Source organism: Lycorma delicatula, chromosome 13 (genome assembly GCF_047948215.1).
Source record: "Lycorma delicatula isolate Av1 chromosome 13, ASM4794821v1, whole genome shotgun sequence".
Classification (NCBI taxonomy): Eukaryota; Metazoa; Arthropoda; class Insecta; order Hemiptera; family Fulgoridae; genus Lycorma; species Lycorma delicatula.
In genome coordinates, this window is record NC_134467.1 from 13,749,426 (window position 1) to 13,775,048 (window position 25,623).

The window sequence follows — 25,623 nt, forward strand, 5'->3', positions numbered from 1 at the left end:
AACGAAGGAAGCCACCTGCGTTTGTTATAAACAAAAATATAAACAAAACCCCCGTCCCACCCTCCCTCACACCCTTAGCGCATTAGTTAGACTGACAGAAGTTTTTACTTATGCCTCATCCCAAAAAAATTAAATAAAAAAAGATTTACCTCTAAAATTCCTCTTAACTAAAGTCCTCTGTCACTGTATAAACTATACAATTTTATAAATTATGTTATTGTATTATTTTATCATTAACTCTTGAACTATTTATATATATTTTTTTATTTATTTTATTAAAGCATTTGTTACTATAAGAAATTTGTTCTATTAAATTTATTTTTCATTAAACATTTCGCTTTAATCAACTGATTTTTTTAAAAAATCTAGCACAAATGAAGTATTACAATAAATAAAAATACCTTCAAAACTAGAATGATCTAATATACCGGTGATACAGATGGGGTTGATGAAGCTTTCTATTATTTAATCAAATCTAATGTTCAATCGTGTGTAATGTCTTTATCAGTAATGCAAGATTTCGCACGCACACACACACACACACACACCACCACCGCGCAAATGAAATCTGTTACTCCATAATTACAAATTTTGCTTGTTAATTTTTATTAAAATACCAGTAGACCCGGTAATGCTTTGCTATTGCTATATATATATATATATATATATATATAGAGAGAGAGAGAGAGAGAGAGAGCGTGAGAGAGAATTTGATACACAATTGAAAATTTGATAAAAAAATTAAAAATCTGAACTTCACAGATTTTACCTTTCACTTATTCTCCTCCCCTTTTCCCTTTCCAACTTCTCCCTTTCACTCTTCTCCCTCATCGCTCACCCAGTTTCCTTTTTAGCCTTTCCCGTTTTCCCCTTTTCTCTTTCCACCTTTTCCCCGTTTTCCATTTTCCCCTTTTTCCCGCGGTCGGTCCATTATTTTTTTGGTCTTTAGCGGACACACATACGAACAAGCCTTTTATATATATATATATATAGAATAAAAAAGTTTATTTGTATATTTGTTTGTTTGTTTCGTAAATATGTCGACACCGGCCCCACCTAGCGGGTACAGTTTTTAAAAAATATTTCTTTTCACGTAACTAATATTCATATTCTGAATACGAACCAAATTGGTCCATAAATATAATTTTTCTAAATATCTCGCTTGGTTCCCTCGTAAATCTTCATACGGATATTTATTCGAATTGATCATTACACAAATATTTTTAACGTTACACGAATCGAATTCTGACGCGTCCTTCATGGCTTTGTCTTTCCTATCGGTTTGAAAACCTACAATAACATAGCGCGGTTTATCTATTTGCGACAACGTTGTCACATTCTATATAAAAGAATTCGTTTGAGGAACCGCCGTATTTTCCTGAAGGTCCTACTCTCTGAACGCCATACGCACATCCTTATTTTGATCTCTTATTTTAGCTAGTTCCAATTCATATTCGGGCGCCACCTTGAGGTACGGGACATCCCACACGATCTGTTAATTCTATCTTAGATTTGTGGTCGGGAACCGTAGCGCGTATCGCGTAATACGTCTCAACACCGATTCTTGTCTGTTGTTTATGATTATTTTTTTATAGTCTTCAGCGAAACCCAACAGCATCGATAACGGTATGCGTAAATTGAAATTACCATTTTCATCTAAATCGACTTTATTTTTTCCAAAAATACATCCCGCTATTTCGGCAGATGTCAACGTAGAATTTGTCACTGAAAGAGCATTTTTCATAACAGTTGTCACGCCTACATTTCTCACCGAAGCTACTTCTTGCGCGTTAATAAGATATCGTATATCCTGGAATAAGAAGGCCGCACCAAAATTAACTAATTCTGAAGTAGTCGATTTTTTTCCGTCCGTTCCGGCGAGTTTGCCGGAAACAATCAAATAACTTTCACCCGGAACGGTATACGCGTCCGGTTGATTTATTGGGATTTTAATCTCCTTTTCGATTTTATTCGCTAAGGATGATTGTGAATTGATTATATGTTAGGGACTCATCTGAACGGCGCTATCTTATTAACTGTTAAATAATTCATCTCTATAGAAAAAGTTTAATTTTTTATTTCAATAACGTAATGGTACTTTTAAGTTTCCCTTCGACTATTTCAAAACCTAAAGATTTTAATTTTTTAACCCTTTCTTCGGTCAATTTGTAACGGTTTCTAACATCAATTTCATCATCACTTTCAAGTACTAGCGGCATATCTATCTAAAATAACAAAAATAAAAATAAAATTACAATATTCTATTCAGAAACTCCGATGGGTCCTTGATTCTTTCAAAACCAACATGATGTTTACTCGTTCGCCGCGCAAATTTAATAAATTATCATTTTCATCGGTCAACGATATAACTAAATTGTAAATTGCTCTCACATCTACCGGTAGAAATTCAGTATAAGGAGGATATTGTTCAATCTTATCGCCCGGATCTACACTCAGCGGAAACTCATATAAAATGCGGTCTTGATTTTTATTTCTATAACTGCCCGAAATAATGTTACATTTCTCACGTACTACATTCACGGGAGCGATATTTATTATTTCATCCGAAAGATGCGTCGCATTCGCTTTGAGAATTCTCGGCCCATAGCCCAACAGCCTGCCGATACTGCAATCTGTATCCGAAAAGTCTATCCATACGGTGCTTTTAATTTCACACTGTAACGTATTTGGGTTTGCTTGCAATATGATGGTTTTATTATTTTTATTCATTTTATTCTGTATATAGTTACTGATATCTTCAATTTCATAACTACCTGTTGGTATTGTTATGTATGCTTTTTTGTCGACACATAATTATTATTTTCATCTTTTATGACATCCTTTTCCAAAGCGAAACAAAATTTATTATTTTTGTTTTCCTCGACGTGTGTTGGCGGTCATCTACCATTTGAGACCCGATTCGTATTGGCCTTTTGAAAGGTCGATCGGAGGAAAAAATGATTTTTAATCATCGAACTGTTACCATCACTTGATAATAGACGCAACATATCTTTTTAAAAAAAATAAAAAACAAAAAACGTATAATTTATTCGGATAAAAATTCTAAACATAATCGACCCCAAATCACATCATCGTCGGTTTGATATCTATTGTAATTGTACGTTACGTTGGAGTTTCTGAAATAATTCATCAGTTCTGGAGGCGGATGCGCATCGCCTATGCTATCAAAATAATGTATATTTTTATCGATTTTTCGGAAACAAACCCAATGCGTACCGCGGCCCTTTGAGGCGTCTAAATTCACTATCGAGCATTCATTTTTCCAAATCTTTTTCGGTAAAGCGTCCAACATAAAAAACACCGCGGATCGTTTCGCGATCGTACAAAGCGCGATTTGGTATTGAATTGATTATTTTTTTTCTTAGCCGTACCGCCGCATTTCTTCAATCTCAATCGATCGCCAAATTTGGATTTAAGTTTCATCGCGTTAGTTACTGCGTAGGCGGCCGCTCTTTCAGTCAAACTGCTATCCGGCGCGAGCACACGTTTCCACGCCCGTTCGGCAAGCGCTTTATCGGCTTGAGATCTTGTTTTATTATCTGAATATTTCGAATAAGCTATATCGCGCAGTTTACACGCCTCATTTAATTTATTTACGCCTCTATCACCACGCTTCAACCTCTTATCCAAGTTCGTGCCAGGACTGCAATAATTGTAACCTGGAATATGAGCTTCAAACGGTAATTAATCTACAGCCTTATTGATTACTGACCCGATTATACCGCGTCCGCCTTTTTTCTTGGAAATATTTTTCTTCTTCACCTTCATATCTCTATATATCAAAAAATTATTTTTTCATTCAAATACATTATTCATCATGTCGAACCAAATTTATTTTTACGCCATCATTATTGTTTTTGTTAATAGCTTCCGAAATTAAATTATTAATTTAAATATTTTGATTTATAATAATTATTAACCTCTGATTGTAAAAAAAATTACGATAAATAATAATTCAATAATAGTAATAAAAAAAATATATATCAGCAGTTATGAATGAAATAAAAATTTATGTACTTTTCATTTTTAAAAAAATGTGTATATGTAATTTAGTAAGCGTACGAGGAAGTCATGTGGCGCTCAGATCAGATTTTTTGTAAGATATTTGGTATTTCGCATAACTCGAAAACGATTAACCGTTGGATGTTGAAATTTTGGTTTGGATTTAGGACTGCTGTACCATCTAGTTGTGCACCTCCCATTTTTATATCAATCGACCGGACCAAAAGTAGCCAAAAAATTCAATTTTTTTGGATTTTGGGCTTTTCTTAACTGCAGTAATAAGCTTTCATTGAAATATTTTCAACTAATATATATTAGGGTGTGGCTGCCGACAAATTAAATACATTATGAAAATTTTAGAGGATAATCACCAACGGAATACAAAAAATGCAAAAAACTCTGTCGCAGTAAGTGCGTCAGAAGGGCGGATTTCCGGTTTTAGTTAAGAATTAATTGTAAAGGATGTTCCGCTGGTGTAATGATTTTTGAAAATAATATTGCTTTCAGTGTTGTGTCCTAGTAAAAGCTAGTTACTGTTATACGGATTATAATCCTAGACAGTGGATACCGGTGAACATTTGTGATTGGGATTCAATTGACTCTGAGATTCATTCCGGGTTTGAATACCGGTCAGGAATGGCATTTTAACACACGCTACAAATCATTCATCTCATCCTCTGAAGCAATACTTAACTGTGGAGCCGGAGATTAAACAAAAAACAAAAATTCAATTGACCACAAATCTCAGGAATGGTCGGCCTGAGTATTCAATATGACATCTCATTTACATGTCATAGATAATACTGCGAGATACTAAGTATTGTTCCAATAAATATATTATACTTGTATATTTATGTTTCGGTTCTTCCTCAATTTTACATAATTGTTGAGTTTGACGGCATCAATTGCTTAATACTGCTACTTGCCATCGACCTGTTTTGATACTATTACGTATAATTTACGTGGTTTTGGAGCTATGTTCACAAAAAATAAAATTATAAAATTATCTCAAAACGATTAAAATTTCAAAACTGATTTTTTTTTTTGTTGACACACCCCTTTCTTCATACCAGATCAAATTTTGGATTATTGTGAAATTAAAATATTATAGCGATAGTGCTTGGAAAAATTTGATTTTGGCTTCAAACATTTTTTTTTTGTCTTCAGTCATTTTACTGGTTTGATGTAGCTCTCCAAGATTCCCTATCTAGTGTTAGTCGTTTCATTTCGTTATACCCTCTACATCCTACATTCCGAACAATTTGTTTTACATATTCCAAATGTGGCCTGCCTAGACAATTTTTTCCTTCTACCTGTCCCTCCAATATTAAAGCGACTATTCCAGGATGCCTTAATATGTGGCCTATATTCAGTCTCTTCTTTTAGCTATATTTTTCCAAATGCTTCTTTCTTCATCAATTTGCCGCAACACCTCATCATTTGTCACTTTATCCATCCATTTGATTTTTAACATTCTCCTAAGCACCGCATTTCAAAAGTTTCTAATAATATCTTCTCAGATACTCCGATCGTCCAAGTTTCACTTCCATGTAAAGCTACGCTTCAAACATATACTTTCAAAAATCTGTTCCTGATGTTTAAATTAATTTTTGATGTAAACGTATTATATTTCTGACTGAAGGCTCGTTTCGCCTGTGATTTACTGCATTTTATATCACTCCTTCTTCGTCCGTTTTTAGTAATTCTACTTCCCAAATAACAACATTCTTCTACCTCCATAATCTTTTCTGTTCCTATTTTCACATACAGTGGTCTATCTTCGTTACATTTTTTTTTCTTCGTATTTCTTCGTTATTTTTTCATCTTCGTTACATTTTGTTACTTTCGTTTTGTTCTTGTTTATTTTCATGCGGTAGTTCTTGCGTAGGACTTCATCCATGCCGTTCATTGTTTCTTCTAAATCCTTTTTACTCTCGGCTAGAATTACTATATCATCAGCAAATCGTATCATCTTTATCTTTTCACCTTGAACTGTTACTCCAAATCTAAATTGGCCTTTCATTAACAGCTAGTTCCATGTAAAGATTAAAAAGTAACTAGGATAGGTAACAGGATGTTACCTATCCTAGTAAGTATGTTGGTTTGTTTTTCTTTAAACAAACAGTTTTTGGTTCAAATATATATTTTGAATATGAATCGTACAAAATTATTTCGCGCTACGTATTGCTCACAGAAATCTAATTCTGGCTTTCTATATAACAAGTTACCTTTCAAATTACTACACGAAAACCTTGAAAATCTTTGAAAACGTATCCAAAAACCAATTTTGTTTCCTCTAACTCCGGTTTCTGATAACCGATTCATTTGAAATTCATTAGAGATGTATTTTCAACAGGTTTACATCTCCCCCATCGATTTTCTTCAAAATCGGTTAAAATTTGCGTCCGGTAGAGCGGGTGAAAAAATCTTTTAAATATATATATATATATATAAACGTTGCAGAATCGTTTTCAGGAGACACCAAATCGTACAGAAAAGTTTGTTTCCCTCCTTCTCCCAGCGACATGCTCTTAGAAAATCTGACCAGTAGCAATAGCGATTTCTATAAATTCTTGGTAAATCCGCTACTTTCAAGTTCTCCATATTAGGGTTTGTAATAGTAGATGCGGGATGCGTTTTTCCATTATTATACAATCGTTAGTGGTAAAGCAAAAATTAATAAATGTACTAATTAGTATAAAAACACATAACCGAAAACATTAAATTGTAATTAAAAAAAAAAAAAATTAATTCCAAGATACTTTTTTGATATGTGCAGATTAATGGACGTATTAAATTAACAATATATTCAAGGATACGTATACACGCTACAATTTGTTTCCAGGAGAACAGTTTTTTTTATAAAAATACGGTAGCATTTTTATAAAAATCAATTTTTACAACCATTAGTCGCTGCTGTGTTTCCTTCAAAGCAAAGTCTTTTGATCTGTTGCTCTCTCTCTCTCTGTGTGTGTGTGTGTATGTGTTTGTATCTGAGAGGGATAAAAACAAAAAAAGAAAGGCAGCTGCAGTACAGTTGTTAATTTTACTTTTATAAGTACAGAAAAAAACATGTCTTATCCCCTATGGTCAAGAGTATAGAATAAAATCTGTGTTGTTTTGATGGTAATATTTAAAACAAAAAATGCCGTTTAGTTAACGTTCAAGGACAAAAATGAGTACGTGCTATTACAAATAAAATACATACCACTATAGCTTACAATAAAAAACATATAGAAAGAGTGGAGAGGGTAAAATGAGAAACGAATAAGTGGGAGATAGACAGACGTGACTCAATAGACAGACACGCGTTTTATCTTTTTAACTGTTTTACAGTAGCAAATGTTCAGCTTTGTAAGGAAGAAATAAATCAATCTCGTTTTATATTATTTTAAAAGTTAGCGTACACGAGTACATGTATTATTAAATAAATTAAAAACTGTACCGTTACAATAAAAAAAAGGTTATCAGTAAATCAAATAAATATTTACGCACGGATATATGTCTAGAAAATAATTTATAACCAAATACATTTTATATTTACCAATTTTAATTGATCAAATAATACCGTTTTCAGTCTTAGAGAACATAAAATATTCTCTTTATTAAATTTTCTTTCTTACTTTTCCTAATTGAAAATGTAATTATCGGTGTATAAAACGAAATTTCAGTTCTGTAAATTACTATTCAAAAAACAAATTTGTTAATTTTCAACTAGATCAGCAATTCTGATAACGAATGTTTTTATTAAATAATATTTTAATGCAGGTAAAAAGTAAATAAAATCATATTGAAATTAGATTCTAATTTTTATTTTAAAGTATATATTTAAAATTCAGATTTATATTTTAAACAGGGGGTTTAGTCACGAGGGGGTTGTTAGTGCGAGTAAACAATTGTAACACTCACTCAGAAACACCGAAAAGTAATTAAGTTCTTTTTGAATTCTTTTAAACTCGTACCAAATCCCTCAAACGAGTCGCTCGAGTCTGAGCGAGTAAACTCCTCTAATATCACCGACCGATCAGAAACACAGAGAAAAGTAAGAAAGTTGTTTGTAAATCTTATAACGTCGTGCCGATTAAGAGACATCTCAAAGTCTCGTCAAATCGCTTACCTTTATGCGTGTCGTTTGTATAACCGAAGAATTTTCTAGAAAGGAAAAACCACACAGTCTAGGACATTATTTTAAAGTGAGGAACATTTGATTTATTTTATTGTATACAACATAGTTTTTTTTTTAATATATCGGTTTAAAGTTAAATATTTATTTTTTAATATTATACATACAATAATTTTGTATACATACAATTGCATATACTTTTCATGTAGCTTAGAAATATATTGACTGCTTTATCATAAAAAAATTGTTTTACTAATATTAAATTAGTTAACCTATAATAGTTCGTTCATTCATCAAATTGATGGGCATTTTATGTATATTCTGCTAGCTGAACATTTGGTTTCACACTTGGTTCCCTACAACTGTACAATTTACTCAGGAATGGCTACCCAATTTTAACAAAATGATTATCAAACAATCCATCTCAGTTATGTTTTTGACATTAGACTGTTATTATATTTTAACACGCATTTCATATATTTTTATTTACAAAAATATAAATCGCAATAATATTAGAAAGTAACATGGGATCAAAAAATAAATCTATCACTGGATGACTTTTATGAATTTAGGAGTATGATTAATGTGATAATATTGGGAGGTTGGAATTGAGAATTTGGACTTAGTCAGGGTAGTAGGATGGAGGCTTTCAGAAATCTGTACAAATTGAATTAATGATTATGAATGCCCATTTTTCTAAAAAATGATTCACTAGGATTTTTTTTCATTTACCGGTTTTATTTTTATAATTTTTTCTTTGTAAGAGTATTTTGAATTTTAAAAAATTTTTATATCGAAAGAAAAATATGTGCAGTAACCTGGATCAACAAAAGTATTTTTGAGGTTTTATTGGAAGGTCTGTCGACCTTCACTTTCCAATAAAACCATTTCCAATAGAACTTTTTAGGAGTTTGATAAAAATTCAGTTAGAACAAGAGTTAGATGAAACACTGGAAGAAAATGAAATATTGTTCTTCTTTAAAATAATCATTCGCTAGTATAGTGTGATGATAATGCATAAAACGTAACCGTGTTTATTAATGTGTAAACATTTTTCTTTGAAAGATTCATACTCGCTATAGTTTTTTAAAACTTGAATATTTATTTATTTATCTAATGATCAGTGCAGAGCTGCCTAGAATGAAATTTATAAATCCTTAAGTTGAAAAAATATACAGAAAAAGAACAGCCGTGACTGAGATCATTCATATTATTTCACACATATACAAATGCACGCATGTACGCAAGCATGCGTGTTAAAAGCCCCTTTAAAGCTATTATGAAACCATTTTTAAGTGAGTGTTATTAACAATAGTGGCACTGGTAACAAATTAAGAAACAGCTGCATAATTAGTTCTTAAAGATGTTCTGGAAGCCAATTTTCTTTTAATTTTGAAAATTAGTAACAAATTTTTAACGTATTTTACAAGAGATATTACATTTGAATATATTAACAAATTTGTGAGGAGTGTTTTTCTTTCTGTCATATGAAAATTTAGTAATTATTTAGTTGATCAGATCCTCTGTAAAATAAATTGTTCTTCATTCTAATATTTATAACTGACCATCTACTTAGAAAAGTATGTTTCTTGTTGAGACGCATTTAGTTTGATGACAAAACTGGAAAGCTTCAAAGAGTAGAGAATGAAGGAAACATTCAAGTTCTGTAAAAATAAGCAGAACTTGAATGCCTCTTTGTAAATATTCATTAACAAAACAATTTTATATTTCTCTTGCTACCAAAATATGGATGGAATCAAGATATTACTTGCTTAATTACAGTCGTTAAGTTTAAGTTAGTTAACAGCAAAATAGGTGCTACCATACATTGCTGTAAAATTAACATTTCTGATGTAAAATTATTTTAAGTGAAGGATAACAACTTGATAAATAACTGTTAGTACTGATATTATACAAACATTTTAAAATATTGCTTTTTTAATGAATAAATATTTTAATTGGTGTTTGAACTCTACACAACGCTTTGATTAAGTGGATCTAGAAGTTTAAAGCTTGAAGATTAATTTTAATATTAATTCAAGTCCTTTGTTTTATTTTATTTATTTTATTTTCTATTATTAAGTATTTCTATTTAAACATAAATGTTTTTCAGTTAGTGTGTTTTGTTTTAAGCGCTTTAATGTTTTATAGCTTCTTCATTTATAAAGGTTTAATTTTTTTTCTAGTTTTCATTTTTGTAGCTAATCATATAAATTAACCTTTAAGTTTTGTTATTTCTGAGTGCATTTTAAAATTAACTACTAGAATTTTGAAGGTTTTTGATCAGAACGGGGATGTTCTGATTTCAATCTTCCAATTAAAGAGGAGGTTTTGGTCTAACTATTACAAGCTGTTTCTTGCTTTTTTTATTCCAAAATTCTACATTGATGGAAAGAAAATTTTTATTTCTGGGTTGTAGCATCTAGCTTTAAACAGCGTGATTGTCCTTTTAAAGTTTGTCTTAAGTTGATGTGAGTAGACTCTGCTGTGCTTTTTACTAAGTTACGAACAGCGTCATGTCCTGTTGGTACATTAAGCTTCTGAGCCATTTCACCAGTAATTTTTTGGAATCCTTTGTTATTTAATGTGAACGTAGTGAGTGGTGTCATACTCATACAAACCATCTCAACAAGTCCCTTGCAGAAAGTATTACTATCCATAGCGATTGTAATCTTCAACAATGCTAAATATGTATCAGTTTTTGGTCGATCAGTTCTGCATTTCTTATGACATGAAAATGCAATGGTAAAATTTTTGTGATTACATTTTTTGTTGCAGTGGATCCTTCTTTTTAAGTAACCATTCCTAAATTTCAGGATGATTGCGCTTCACATGCTGCCAAAGATTGAACATTTTCAACACACTAGTTCCACTTGCCTTGAAGTTGCATTGTATAGATTTGCCATTTATAATGCGTTCCATCTTGTTTATAACTGACGTCTTCTTCCTGTATATTCAAATACGAAAATCTCTTTAAGCTCTTTCGTAAATCGACTGTCTATCAGCAGTGATAGTTTTAAATTTTGGTTTGACACCATGTCTTAAATAATCAAACATTTAAGTGTTTTTATTTTAGAAATAATGCATATAAATAATTGTGCATACAAAATAACCAAATAATAATAATCATACCTCGGCAAACAAATTAAAAATTACAATTACAATTACAACAAACTGATTGCTAACAGAAATGAACGATTCTCACACTCACGACCAGGCGCAAAAATAGTTAGGTTATGTATTGCTTGACAAGTTTGTCACATTTTTAATAATACTAGTGTTGTAAACTTAACAAAGAAAAATGAGTCGGTGAGAATGAAAGTGGCGTAAGTCACTTTTTGGCCAATTGAAGAAATTTAGTTTAACATTTAATGGTTTGTTAAAATTGTTATTGAAAAATCAAATGTAAGAAATGAATATTAGTGCTGTTCCTAGTGGTGAATTTCTGTATTAATGACTAAAGCCATTTTCATTCTAAATAAAACAGAACTATGTCAGAGGATTTCACACATCAACTCAACTCAATTTTTAAATTTTATGACTTCTGTCACTTCCATTCTCACCAGCTCAAATATTACAAAAATATATACATCGGAGCAGCAAAATACTACAAATTTCCATGTTGTTGCTCCGAGTAAAGATTTGTTGCTCCACTTGCTCCATGCACCTGCTGCAAAGCCCTGTGTGTAAGGACTGTACTTACATTGTGTGATTTGACATTACTATGTAGGGGGGATAAAAAAATATGGTATTATAGTCAAATACCTTACCAACGTAAGGTAAAGATTACTGTACTGAAATCAACAATACTGATTGCAGTAATGCAAAATTTATTCCATTACTGCAATCAGTATTTATCTGAAATACTATCGCAAAACATTTTGACGAGTACATTTATGTCTTTCATTGTGCAATAAATGAGAGTTTTATTATAATTGGATATTTAATGTTAGGTCGTCTAAATACTGATTGCATTTACTTCAGTGGTATAAGATTAGAGATAAAAATCATGGGAATTAAAATATAGAAAACAGGGCTTGTTAGCAGTAAATATTAAATAATACATTAATCACCTTTTTGCTGACTAGAATTAAAACATTAAATAGTTCTGAAATACTGTAAGTATGTTTTCTTACATCAGAATTAGAATAAACACTTTATCGATGAAGAAGGAAGCATTTGGAAAAATATAGTTAAAAGAAGAAACAGACTTATAGGCCACATATTAAGCCAAACTGGAATAGTCGCTTTAATATTAGAGGGTCAGATAGAAGGAAAAAATTGTGCAGGCAGGCAACGTTTGGAATATGTAAAACAAACTGTTAGGGATGTAGGATGTAGGAGGTATACAGAAATGAAACAACTAGCACTAGATAGGTAATCTTGGAGAACTGCATCAAACCAGTCAAATGACTGAAGACAAAAAAAAAATTGTAATTTATAATAAATATAAAAATGAATTAGTATTACATATAAAACAAACTGGTAATGTTTTCATCTACTGTAAATTTTTAACTTTACTTCATTGGCTTAAATAAAATATATATATAATTTAATTTTTTAGTTGAATTTTCACAGAGAAAAAATACATAATATTCAAGATAAGAATATTCAAAATGTATACATTAATTTTAAAAGCATAAATAAATCATGTTATCTATTTATGAACTTAAATTTATTTTATGGATTGATCATTTTCCAAAAGAATTAGTTGTTAAATTATAATCATCTAATGCTTAAATTGATTTGGAGGTTTGATAACTGCCATTATGTACACAAATGTCATACTTTATGTACCACCTTTATATTGTATTTAAACTGTTTAACTATGTTACTATAATGATAAAATTGCATTTTTGAAGCATTACACTTGAAAACAATGAAATATTATACAATTACTTAAAAATGTAATATGACCTACAGGATTAATTTGTCCTGTTAGTTGTAATATTAGTTTATCTGTTATACTACTCATGTTCTCAGAAATTATACTTTTGTTATGGATTTAAAAAATCCACAAACTTATTTAGTTTCAACGGCAGTTCTATATTAAACATTAAAAGTTCTATGACATAAGAAAAATTGGTTGTCCAGAGGTAACGTATTCGGTAATCTATATGTAGTCTTGTGAGAGTGAGGAATTAATTATGTTTTCAGTTAGCCATGGGTCGTAATCTCCATGTGCTAGGAAGAGAGAATTTGGGTTTAAATCTGAACCTATTGGGATTTGAATTGTCAGCTGTCTATCCTAGAGCTCTAGGTTCTTGCATTTCATTTAATGCAATACATTACAAGCTCATTAATGATACCTGAAATGAAAACTGTACAGTGCTGATTGATGGCATTACTGATTTTATGGGGAATCAAACAATTATGGTCATAGATATCTTGTAAATGTGATGCATTTCACTACCTCAGAAAAAGAAAGGTAACTTTGATTTATGTTATACATTGGTATAACTTATGAGGTTTCATCTGTTAATCTGGTTATAAAAGTTAAAAAAAAGAAAGATAATGCAAGTAGTAGATGAATGTAAAAATATAAATTTCCTTTTATGCGGCTGTATTACTTTTTCTACACTCACCATGGGATCTACATGAATTAGAGGGGAATGTGAATATTATCTAAACAAATAACATTCTTGTTATAAAATTGGACTCCACAAATAGTTACAGTTATGAATAGTTCAAAAACAAAAACAGCCAGTGCACTGAAACTTTACTAATTCAGGACTAATGGAGTGTGAGTATTGAGTATGAATTACTGTGAGTTCGAATCAAAATGTTTTAAAAAGTAGTTTATGAAAACATAGAATTTACACATAATAACAGAATTATAACATAAAACATACTATTTATATATAAAACATAGTATTTATATAAACATAAACTGCTTTAAAAAGTATATTCTTTAAAGAATTAGGACCAGTAGTTTAATTATTGTATTTGTACAGACCAACATTTTAAGATTAAAATTTTATATATATATACATTGTATTTGATGATATTGATTTGAAATTATTTATCTACATTCTGATCATATCAATTTTATTTAAAAACGTGCTGCCATCTGTTGCCACTTTTATAAGAGTGTCATCTTCATATTTCTGTCTGAAAGTTCATCAAGTTGGAAATTTTTTTGTATTTATATATTTATAAAAGCCAAGTCCAAAATGTCCAAATTTTTGCTATTATTATTAAATTCAATTTTTTGATTTCCACCTATTTCCAAATTTGTCTGAAGATCAGATACAGAATGTTTGTTATTAATAAGGTAGTCAGTAACATTAGATAAAACCAATTTGCCATTTTTTAATTTCTAATCTGTTCTAAAAATCTATTAGTTTTACCCACACACACATATTTATATATATATATATATATATATATATATATATATATATATATATATATATATATATATATACAGAGTGTGACCACTCTGTACAAGTTTTTTGTCAAACATAACACCAAAGATCTTGGGATTTAGATTCTTCCAGGGGTTTCTTCCTCTCCTACCTGATTTAGGAAAAGAATTCTTCAGCGGTCTATCTTGGAAAGAAATTTTAGAGAAATTAAAGGGATAGATTTGATTTCACTTTTTTTGTGGAATGCCCAAGTGAATTTTAAAATAACTTGTGGGGCCTTTTTCCAAATTTGACATCATCAGTGAAATTTATGTTCCTAATGTTAAACAAGCTAACTCAAGTGCAAAGATATTAAAGAGTAGGATTTGAGTGAAAGAGTAGTATCATTTAAAATACCACTTAGCATTCCTTGAATGTTGAGCATTGTAATATTAATTTTTACCTTTATTTTATGGACTTGCAAAAAATTATGACAATGGTTCTTTCATTGATGAAGACACTTTTGTCATCATTTAGTGGTGCAATATTTTACTGTTTTTCCAATCAATTGCTTGGATTCATTCAAAATCATCTTGTTCAAAAATAGTTCTGATAACAGGAATTATCTACACGCTGAAGTGAGGATTCTAACATAGATTGGTTCATACTCAGTTATCACATGGTATTGTTGGAATCCCTTTTTCAATAATATGTCTGTAATGCTCTCCAAATGTTTACATTTTTCAATTTGTAATTTATATAATTTTCATTTCTTTCTTAAAAACTTCCAAGTTTACTTTCATTTTAAAATGACAGAAGTGTTCCCTTGTTTCATGTGTAGAAGGAAACTTAAATGTACTAGAAAATGGTTTCTTGAGAGCTCTTTACCTACAGTCAATATGCGGTAGGTGAGACAATGATTAAATTTAGTGAACTAAGGATGTACTTTATTAAGTTGGTGTTTTATCCTTGTTATGTGTACTAGGTATGCCTTCTAAAAGCTCTTTGAAAGTGTCTGGTATTAAAGTTTTCTCCAGCAGTTATAAAATATCTGAAATCAGAAACAACTGTGGCAAGTTCTCAGCCTGTAATGCCCTGGGACTGGACAGAAATATTTAAAATCTTTTCAAATGAAAAAGACATATGAGTAGCTTATAAGTTGTATTTTATATTTGAGTAGATTTAAATTGTGTGTTGTGAATGAATGTGGAAACACCTGCACCCTCTTCCATCATTTTGTGTTGAGTTGGACACAGAATGTAATTAAAATTTTAATTATTTACTGAGAGCTTTTGGTAAGACTTTTTCTTGCTTATCTACAATCTCAATTTTGTTCTTTTCATCTGAAATGAACAAAACTTTGAAATTTTCTTGTTAAAAGACTTTAACTTCGTCCATTACTAAAAGATTTTCTTTTTACAGGTTATTTTATTCTTAGCTAAGCCACTGACCTTTGTTTTCTTTCCTCCTTGTCTGCAAGTTTTGTTTTTGCTGAAAGAAGCATGTAATTTCTATTACTTATTTATAAATAATTTTTAGTCGGTTTTAATAAATTATAATAATTCAAATTAAATTAATAACAGTATTTATGCCCTTTATCCACAGTAGGTTGTTTCAGTTTTTCATTAATATAATTAATTAGTGAAATTTTAGTTATAACTGGCATTCTTTAATTTTTTTTCTTTCTATGAGTAAAGAAAATCTTTATATAATAAAAAAAAGAAAAAAACGTTTTAATGGATTTATGAAATTTTATTCAATGTAAAATTAAATTACATAATTTTTCTGATTTACTATTTAGTAATAAAATCGTGCAATATTTTGATTAATTAATTTGTTTTTTTATCATGATACAAAAGAAATTATAAAATTTATCATTTTTTACTTTAGTTTCTAGATCAATAATTGTCTTGTTGAATATCTAATTTTTTCCCTTAATGTGCATGTTGCAATCTGTTCAACTAGTGATCAATAAGCAACCCCCTTAATGGCCCAATGAGATGAGATGAGGATGAGGATGATATGTATGACATGTAAATTAGGTGCAGTCTTGTTACAGACTCAGGCTGACAATTCCTGAGACATGTGGTTAATTGAACCCTAACCACTAAAGTGCACCGGTATCCGCTGTCTAATATTCAACTTCACATAAAATCAACTATCTTTTACCAGAATTTGAACCTCAGAACCATCAACTTTAAAAAGTCAGCTGTTAAATAACTGATTTGCGACAAGCTAAACACTAGACTAGCCCGAAGGGTTAAATATTTAATGTGTATTTAACTCAAAATAAATTAACATGAATTATATAACACTTTATGATGCTATGTGATGTATCAATATTTCATTAACAAACTCAGATTAGAGAGCTATTTTCTTTAAAAAAAACAATCATTAATATTGCTAAAAAATTTTTTATTTTATTTCCTTAAATTTATTGAGGTTGTTGCTGACATTGTTGTTGCATGTTCTTGTGCATTTACAGCCTGTTCTTTTTAAAAACAATCGGTGCAAGAGCAAAGAATTCTTGTACCCGATCAGGCTTGGCAATATATAATCACCTTGATCTTCTTTTGTAGAAACTAAAAAAGAAATAATTTGTAAAACATAGCACTAGTTATATAATTGGCAATATGGTTCAAGCTTTGTTCAATATAGCAATAAAAAATAAGAGTTGTTTATTTCGCAGTACGTCTAATACATTACCTAATATTTTAGGTCAGTTCATCCATTCCTTAACCCACCGGGTTGGTTTAGTGGTTAACGCGTCTTCCCAAATCAGCTGATTTGGAAGTCGAGAGTTACAGCGTTCAGTCCTAGTAAAGCCAGTTATTTTTACATGGATTTGAATACTAGATCGTGGATACCGGTTTTCTTTGGTGGTTGGGTTTCAATTAACCACACATCTCAGGAACGGTCGAACTGAGAATGTACACGACTACACTTCATTTACACTCATACATATCATCCTCTGAAGAATTATCTAAGCGGTAGTTACCGGAGGCCAAACAGGGAAAAGAAAAAAAAAGTTCATCCATTCCTTTAGTTTCTGATTCATAAAAATTAAAATTAGTACATTATGATAACTAAACAGTAAGAGCAATGCGATTATTTGGAAAACAGGAAATATATATCTCTTTATATTTCATTATTGATGATGTAAAATACTTGGCATTGGCAAGGCAATTGGTTGATATAGCAGATTGAAAATACAAGGAGATTGTAAAATATACTCCGTAAAATATCGATTGAGACTATGTTATTCTTTTAATATAATTGATATTATAGTAATTAATTATTTCAAAAAGTTAATATTAAAATATAGTGTCATGGTCGTTATTTGCGACGACTAAGTGTTAATATATAAATGTAAAGATGAAAAAACCTCTTATCGATATTTCAACGAGGTTTAGTTTAAGCTATTTCGATATATCGTTTTCATTAGAAAAATACTACCTCATAGACAGAAGCTTCGGATGTTTGATTTGTTTCAAGTTTGTTGACAGTAAATGGATTATAAAAAAATAAATCTTAAAAAGTTGCAGAAAAAATATAATTTAACTGCTTTAGGACTGTTTTTCCAGCTGGAAACAGCGTAAAATCATCTGTTGTAGTTTATGTTATAGTTACCGAAGGTAAGCGATCTTTCTCTAAATAATCTAGCCTATAAGGAATTAGAATTCTCTGAAATTGAAATGCCTGATTTGTTTGTTGTATGTTTTTGAAGTAATTCTATTGTGTGTTATTAAAATAACTCGTGTTTCCCTAAGGAGAGGATGTTAATAGCGATAGTTCTGAATACTTTTATTTCGTTAAATTACTTGTTAGTCATCAGGCTTATGATTTTTTGTAGATTTTCAATCATTTGATTGGTCGATACACTTAATTACTTTCTACTATCTGTGACTCTCTTAGCCAAAGCATTCCTATCGTGTGGTATATTCTCAATTTTCTGTTTAATATATTTCAATCTCTATCTTTGTGCTGTCTGTACCTTCTGAACTTCCTTTGTGAATTAAATTCAATGACTGGGTGCTTTAAATATATGGCCTACCACCCTTGCTTTTCTTTTTACAGGATTCTGCCCCAAATTTGCCTTAAACCCATCATTTTGTATTTTACTAGTGATTTGTTTTTAAAAATAGAAAAGTTAAGACAAAAGATTACATGATCGTACATAGAAAGTGTTATTTTAAAGGAATGTTGAAGTGGACTGCCATTTTGTGTAGCAGATGTATATTATAATAATATTACTATTACAATTAAATATCGAAAAAGTATGTATGTTCACATATGTTTGAACGATAAGAAGTTTAACTAATTGCTAAGTAAACTTAATAATTAAATTCTTTATTTACTTATGTAGTTAAAGTTCTGAATGACTTCCGACATGAAATGTTTATAATGATTAATTAGCAGCGATTCTAACAACTTGTCTATTTCATGGATTAAGTTATAACTAATTAGTGATGTAGCAGGACACGTCCAAATTCAGTTTGTATCCAGTTTAATGTATCATTACTTTTCTATATTCATGTTACCAGTGTTCTTGAACAGGTCATGATTTAATTAATTGATTTACATAACAAATGTCAACCTGAAAATTGGTGGCTACCAAGGTGATCACTGTTTTATTGTAACTAAAAAATACGTTTCTGAATAATCTTAAATTTAAAAAAATATAATTGTAGTTACATGAGCTAAGTAATTTATATTTCTTTAATATTAATATAGTATAAGGATTCATTTATTTAGCTCATATTATGTGAAATAATTACTATTGATTATAGTCATATAGCATATAGTTAGAGTAGATCTATCTATTGCACAGATACTGGAAATGATTCACACCATCGCTTTTGGTGATGGAAATAATATATTGCTTTCAATCTTAATGTAAATTAGTAATAAATTAAAGATTTGCAGGCTGGAAATTGTTTTATTTGTAAAGCAATGTTAAAAAAAGGGTTAAATGTTTATTATTGTAATATTCTAGAATTACATTTATCATATAGTAGTAAGTAATGTGAAGATACCGAGCATTCTCATTCATATCAACCATTCCTATCCTATCCGGCTTCAAATTGAGAAAAAGCTTTTTAAGATCTTCACAGGTTTCAGAAACCTCCATGCTTGCATCTGAATAGAGGCAGTATTGACCTCAGGATGTTTCCTAGAAACAAATTAGGAATTTCCTGCTCTCCAGAAAATAAATGATTTAATGTATGTAATTCTGCAGTATTTGCAGTACAATACTCCCAAGTAAGATGTCAGAGAATATGAGTTATTTTACACTTAGTGACCTTCATGTAACAAACCGCTATATTATCCTCAACTGAATACACTGTGGATACTGAAAGATTCATATTTCCTTATGTATTAAGAAAGCAAGAGTACTTTAAAGTACAATGATGTGTGATTTTTAGACATGATGGTGAGGAATAATTGCATTATTTAATTAATAGGGGCTCTTAGATATAAAATAATGATAGTTTTAAATGGCCGCCACATATTTGTTTCTAGAAGTAACAGTTATTACTGATAATTAATATCAATCAGCTAATTAAAATACTATTACTAATAATAATAATAGTATCAGTGTTAATTAAGTATTTAAACATTTCACATATAAACATACAAATGTTTAACTTGATTGGTAAGTAAAGTATTTAATTATTATGTTTAATTAAATTTCCTGTTATACAAACATATTCAAACATTACATGTTTGAATTCAGTTCAATGGAAATTAGTTAATTGTGACAGGATTAAACTTGAAAAAAAAGCTTAGTTTTTCAACTACTAAAGTATTGTAATTAATTTTTTGCCAAAGATGTGTTGTTTTCTTTACCTAAATAGAAGAAATATCTAAGTATTAAGAAATGAGATTTCTGGGATAAAATAATATTTTTTCTGGGTGCTGCCCCAGGACTCATAGTTTGATAAATCAGATACATAAAGGTTGTAATATTTTATTTCTGCTAAGCAAATGATCCCAGATATTTGGAGTCAGCATTAGTTTTACAAGGTTAATTTTTCTGCTTTATGTCACCCTTTCTCTATGGCTTGTAATAATTGATTAAAGAATAAAAAATGAAATATTGATAGCAATTTTATTAGAAATTTTACAATTATGTTTCATTTAAGTTCTAAAATGAGCTTATCGTATTTTATTACTTACATAGACAATTATTATTTTAAAATCAGTCTTAAAATAAATTTTAGTTGTAAATTACAAGAATATATCTCATATTTTTAACTTATAGTCAGGTTTAATTTATCCATTAGCAGATTGACAATATAAAATTTAAAAAAGTATACTTTATGCCTATACTAAAAATGTGGCTTATCATAAATATATCATATTAAAAATTATGACTTGCAGAACTAAATAATAAATTACTATACATATGTAATAAATTAGATCTAACTAACATTAAGTAAAATTTTTCTTTCTTTTATTTTTGTTTATATTTGTACAAATGATTAAATCTAAAATTCCTAAGGTTCATCTATAAATATACTTAAATAAAACTTAAAAAGTTGTTTAATCTAATTCCTATCTTAAACTCTATATGAGCAACATTCTCTAAATGATGTACGTTACTTATTTTTAATTTATTTGAGAATTATGGTACCTAAACACTAAATACTATGCGCACTGACTTATGATTTCTGACCATTTTGTTTAAACGATGGTGTTTGGTCAATGAAACTGTTTGCTGGTGGGGATGAATTAGGAACTGAATCTTTTATGAGATCATCTTTATCGATACTTAGTACCGGTATATTTTGCTGCCTTGTTAAATTTATTTGGAAAAGAGGTCGTATATTCCTTTTGATAAGTCTGTAGGATGAGGTAAAGTAAATCGAAGCTTATCCCAAAACCAAGGTCACCCCATTTTAGGTATGTGCTCATTGGTACATATGCTTTAAGTTCAGGATCTAAATTATCAGCCGGGCCAACATCACCGTAAATTATGACAATTACTCTTGCTCTTCCCATACTCAACGCTTGGGAATGTGCTGTTTTGAATTCCATTTTCCCCCAAACACTTTCTAGAAAGTTAGGTGACAACACAACAATAGTTCTACGTGAATATTCAACTGACCGTGCTATTTGACTTGGTATATAATCACCTATAATCCAATCTCTATAATGTAAATGTAACTTAAATTTAGGGGTGCCATTCTCTAGCCCTGGAACCAAATGTTTTATCGCAAAATCTTCATCTCGGTGAGAATAACTTATGAAACCATCATACAGCTTATCATGATCTAGTTCATCTTCAGTAACAAGCCAAAGAAACATCTGATGTGCATAAAGCCAAACTTTTATTTCTTGATTATATCGATAGTAGAGAGCTATAAGAAGACCTACTATGAGCCCAAGAATAGCCGTAAGAATGCTAATAATAATTATTACGCCTGCTGTAGATGTGGGACAAATTTCATTTACTGTTAATTCTGATATAGATTTTCCTCCCAAGCAAGTTACATTATTCAGATTGTCGATCTGAAATATAAAAACAATAGACAGATTAATAATCATATTTAAAAGATATTAAGACAGAAAAAATCTTGTAAATTAAGAAGTCATTTAATAAAAATCAAGTTAATCAAATGAATTATATATCGCTATAAATCTTAGTTATTTTCAAAAGATATATTTTGTGATTTTTAAATAATTTTTAAAATTATTCTTTATAAAAAAAAAACATATACTTACTAGAAGTCATCCACAAAGGACATTAAAGTTCGGTTTTTGGTGGTCAGTTTGTGACCATTTTAGGAGATAGTCAGTTTAACACTAGTAAAATGCATTCTACGTTTTACTAATGTAAAATCATTTTACATTTATAAAACTTCCTATGCGTGCACTGACTTATGATTTCTGCTGATTTTGGCTAACCATTTTGTATAATTGATTGTGTACTCGATAAAAATGTTTACCGGTGGGGATAAATTAGGATCTCAACCTTGAAATCAACTGAAATCATCTTTATACTTTAAACCGGTGTATTTTGCTGCCTTGTTAAATTTCTTTGGAAAAGAGATATTTCTAGGCAGTGTATGTTTCTATTTGAACTCTCCATATGTGCCATAGGCTTGGGGTTCATGTCTAAGCCAGCTATAAATTTTGAAAAACTGTACCTATAAAGCAGCTTGTCGTGATTGACTGACTTGACTGATAACTGATTTATCAATGCCCAACAAAAACTAGTGAAGATAAATTAATGAAAAATTGTATTCAAGTTTTTTTTATACTGTGTAAGTGCACATTAAGAAAGGATTTTTTTAAATTCTGGCTTTAAAGGGTTAAAATGGAGTACAATGAAATTTTTACTATTTTTTTAATTTCTCAGTAACAAATGAAGATATCAACTTGATTTTTGGCACGTGAACTTATGTGTGTGTGTAATAATCTTCATGTGAATATCTAAAAACCAATTTTTAGATTTTTTGCAAAGGGATGAAGAAAGTTAAAAAATTTTGAAAAATGATTCCAAATTTTTCCCATTTCTGATTAGACAATATATTAAGTAGATTTGGGCTTGCACTTATTCTTCAGATAATTTCTAAAGACCATTTTTGGTGTTTTTTTTTATTTTCGATTTTGAAGGGATTTGTTCGTGTACTATTGGTAGCTCAACCAATAGCCACGGTTACTGTAGTGCGACCCAGCTGGCTGCACCTGCCTCCAGTTACTTGGCCAAAAAACACTTAAGAAAAATAAGAAACAAAATATGATAACCTCCTAGTGGTGTTTGTAGGGTAATACTAAGAACCAGACTAAATATGGATGGATATAACTACCATTTTTAAGATGAAGACTGACTATTTTGAAACCCACACTCTTCAAATCGCTCAGAGTTTTGGGTCCTGTACTGACTAAACTGTGCTTTGAAGAAATTTACCTACCATATAATGATTTTTTTTGTAAACTGAACGAGGTTTAAGTTTTATTTATCAGTATTATTCTCGCAAGCATGAGGATATCGAAGCACATTGGGGGTCCTGGCTAGACGATTGGGTAAGAAAAGTGAGCCCTGACCAGCTAGTTTTTTTTTTTACAAAATCTTATTCCAACTTATACCCGAGTAAATAATTGCAGTTAATTTATTCAGTCCAGTAAAAATGATGGTGTCTTTTCTTAATTTGAAGTTTTAGTCCAGTACCTTTGATTTCCTACATTAACTAATGTAAGAATTCAATTTTTATTTTAAGTACATTTTCATGAAATTCAGTAAATTTCAATATACTGTTATAAAATATTTCTCCAGACTAAAGGAAATATTTATTAAATATAAGGGTTCATTATGAATTTGTGTAATTTTTAATTACTGATATGGTGATACGATCCCAAATCTATTGCTTCTTAATGTTTAGAGACTATAACTGACTCTACTTCATTTTATAATGGTTATTTTTTTATTTGACTTTTTTCTGGGTGAAAAATGCTTCGGCATTATCGTCACCTGAATTTTATACTGATGAGTCGATTCTGTTCTCATATGCAATATTTTGATCAAGTTTTATGTAAATCAGATCAAACTATGAAAAAACATCCCCTATTACCATCTTTCTCTATTTCATCACATTCTGTTTTCAAATAAAGTTTTGTTTTTATTAAGCATTTTTAGTAACTGTAATTATTGTGATAGTTTCAGGAAAGACTTCTTACATTTCTGGCCTCAGAAAATATCCATTATAATTTTTTTTTTGTGTAAATTTACCTTAATGTTTGGTTTTGAAGTAGCTGAATGATACATATTCAATATCCAGTGTTTATTTTCAGAAGTTTTATGACAAATCTGTGTCGATTACCACCGACAGTACGATTAAGAAATTTATTCCCTCTTGGTTATATCAGTCAAGAAATGTCAAGGCTAATCCACCCTTTGTTTTCCTCATTCATTGATCAGGGAAAGTCATCATACAAAACTTATTGTACCGATAATGTTCAATAAAAATTATGTATATGTGAAATTTTGAAATCTAATGAATGAGATGACCTTCATATTTCATCAGTAATGATTTGTCTAACCTTACAAAATTTCAGTGTTGATTTCTTGCTTCAGTTCTTTAATACAAGAAAAGATCATTCAAAACAATCTCTTTTCAGTCTGATAAATTTCAGTGTAGCTTTATTGAATATGTTTTATTAATTCTCACATTTTATTTATAAATATTCTTATCACCATATACTTTACCTATATAAATTTTTATAGTGTGAATTTTTCTTGCGTTAAAATTTAATTACAATTCATGTTTGGCCAAATTTTTTTATATTTTCAATAAATATTAAACTCAAAGAAAAAATAGTAATAATATATTTAATCATAAAACTTCAGGTTGAGCTAAACGGGAAGTAATTGAATTATCTCATTGGTGGAAGCATAACCAACAAGTGTAAATGTTATTTTCTTTCTAAACAGCTTTCATTTTATACAAAATTTCTAATTTCTCTCAACTTAATTGCTTTTAATTATTCAAAATTTAATTTTATGATTCTCACATTGCCTTTTATTCGGAGTGAAGACAAGTAATTCGTTAGTATTAAAATCCATATCAATCATCCATGTGAAGTTTTTTTCTTAACTTTTTTAGAAACGTAGTTTTATACCATTTTTTTTTTGTCTTCAGTCATTTGACTGGTTTTATGCGGCTCTCCAAGATTCCCTATCTAGTGCTAGTCGTTTCATTTCAGTATACCCCCTACATCCTACATCCCTAACAATTTGTTTTACATATTCCAAACGTGGCCTGCTTACACAATTTTTTCCTTCTACCTGTCCTTCCAATATTAAAGCGATTATTCCAGGATGCCTTAGTATGTGCCCTATAAGTCTGTCTCTTCTTTTAACTATATTTTTCCAAATGCTTCTTTCTTCATCTATTTGCCGCAATACCTCTTCATTTGTCACTTTATCCACCCATCTGATTTTTAACATTCTCCTATAGCACCGCATTTCAAAAGCTTCTAATCTTTTCTTCTCAGATACTCCGATTGTCTAAGCTTCACTTCCATATAAAGCGACACTCCAAACATACACATACTCAGGAAAATTTTTTCCTGACATTTAAATTAATTTTTGATGTTAACAAATTATATTTCTGACTGAAGGCT

The 25,623-nt window shown here is 30.0% G+C and overlaps 1 protein-coding gene and 1 long non-coding RNA gene across 2 annotated transcripts in view; one reads left to right on the plus strand and one right to left on the minus strand.

Moving 5' to 3' along the window:
- Positions 1-25,623, plus strand: part of LOC142333621 (endochitinase-like) — a 66,739-nt gene that overhangs the window by 20,891 nt on the left and 20,225 nt on the right. The window lies entirely within an intron of this gene.
- On the minus strand, positions 15,902-17,563 carry LOC142333783 (uncharacterized). Its single transcript, XR_012758690.1, has 2 exons — positions 17,200-17,563; positions 15,902-15,984 (listed from the first exon to the last, which is right to left on the minus strand). It is a non-coding gene; the product is annotated as an uncharacterized LOC142333783 (long non-coding RNA).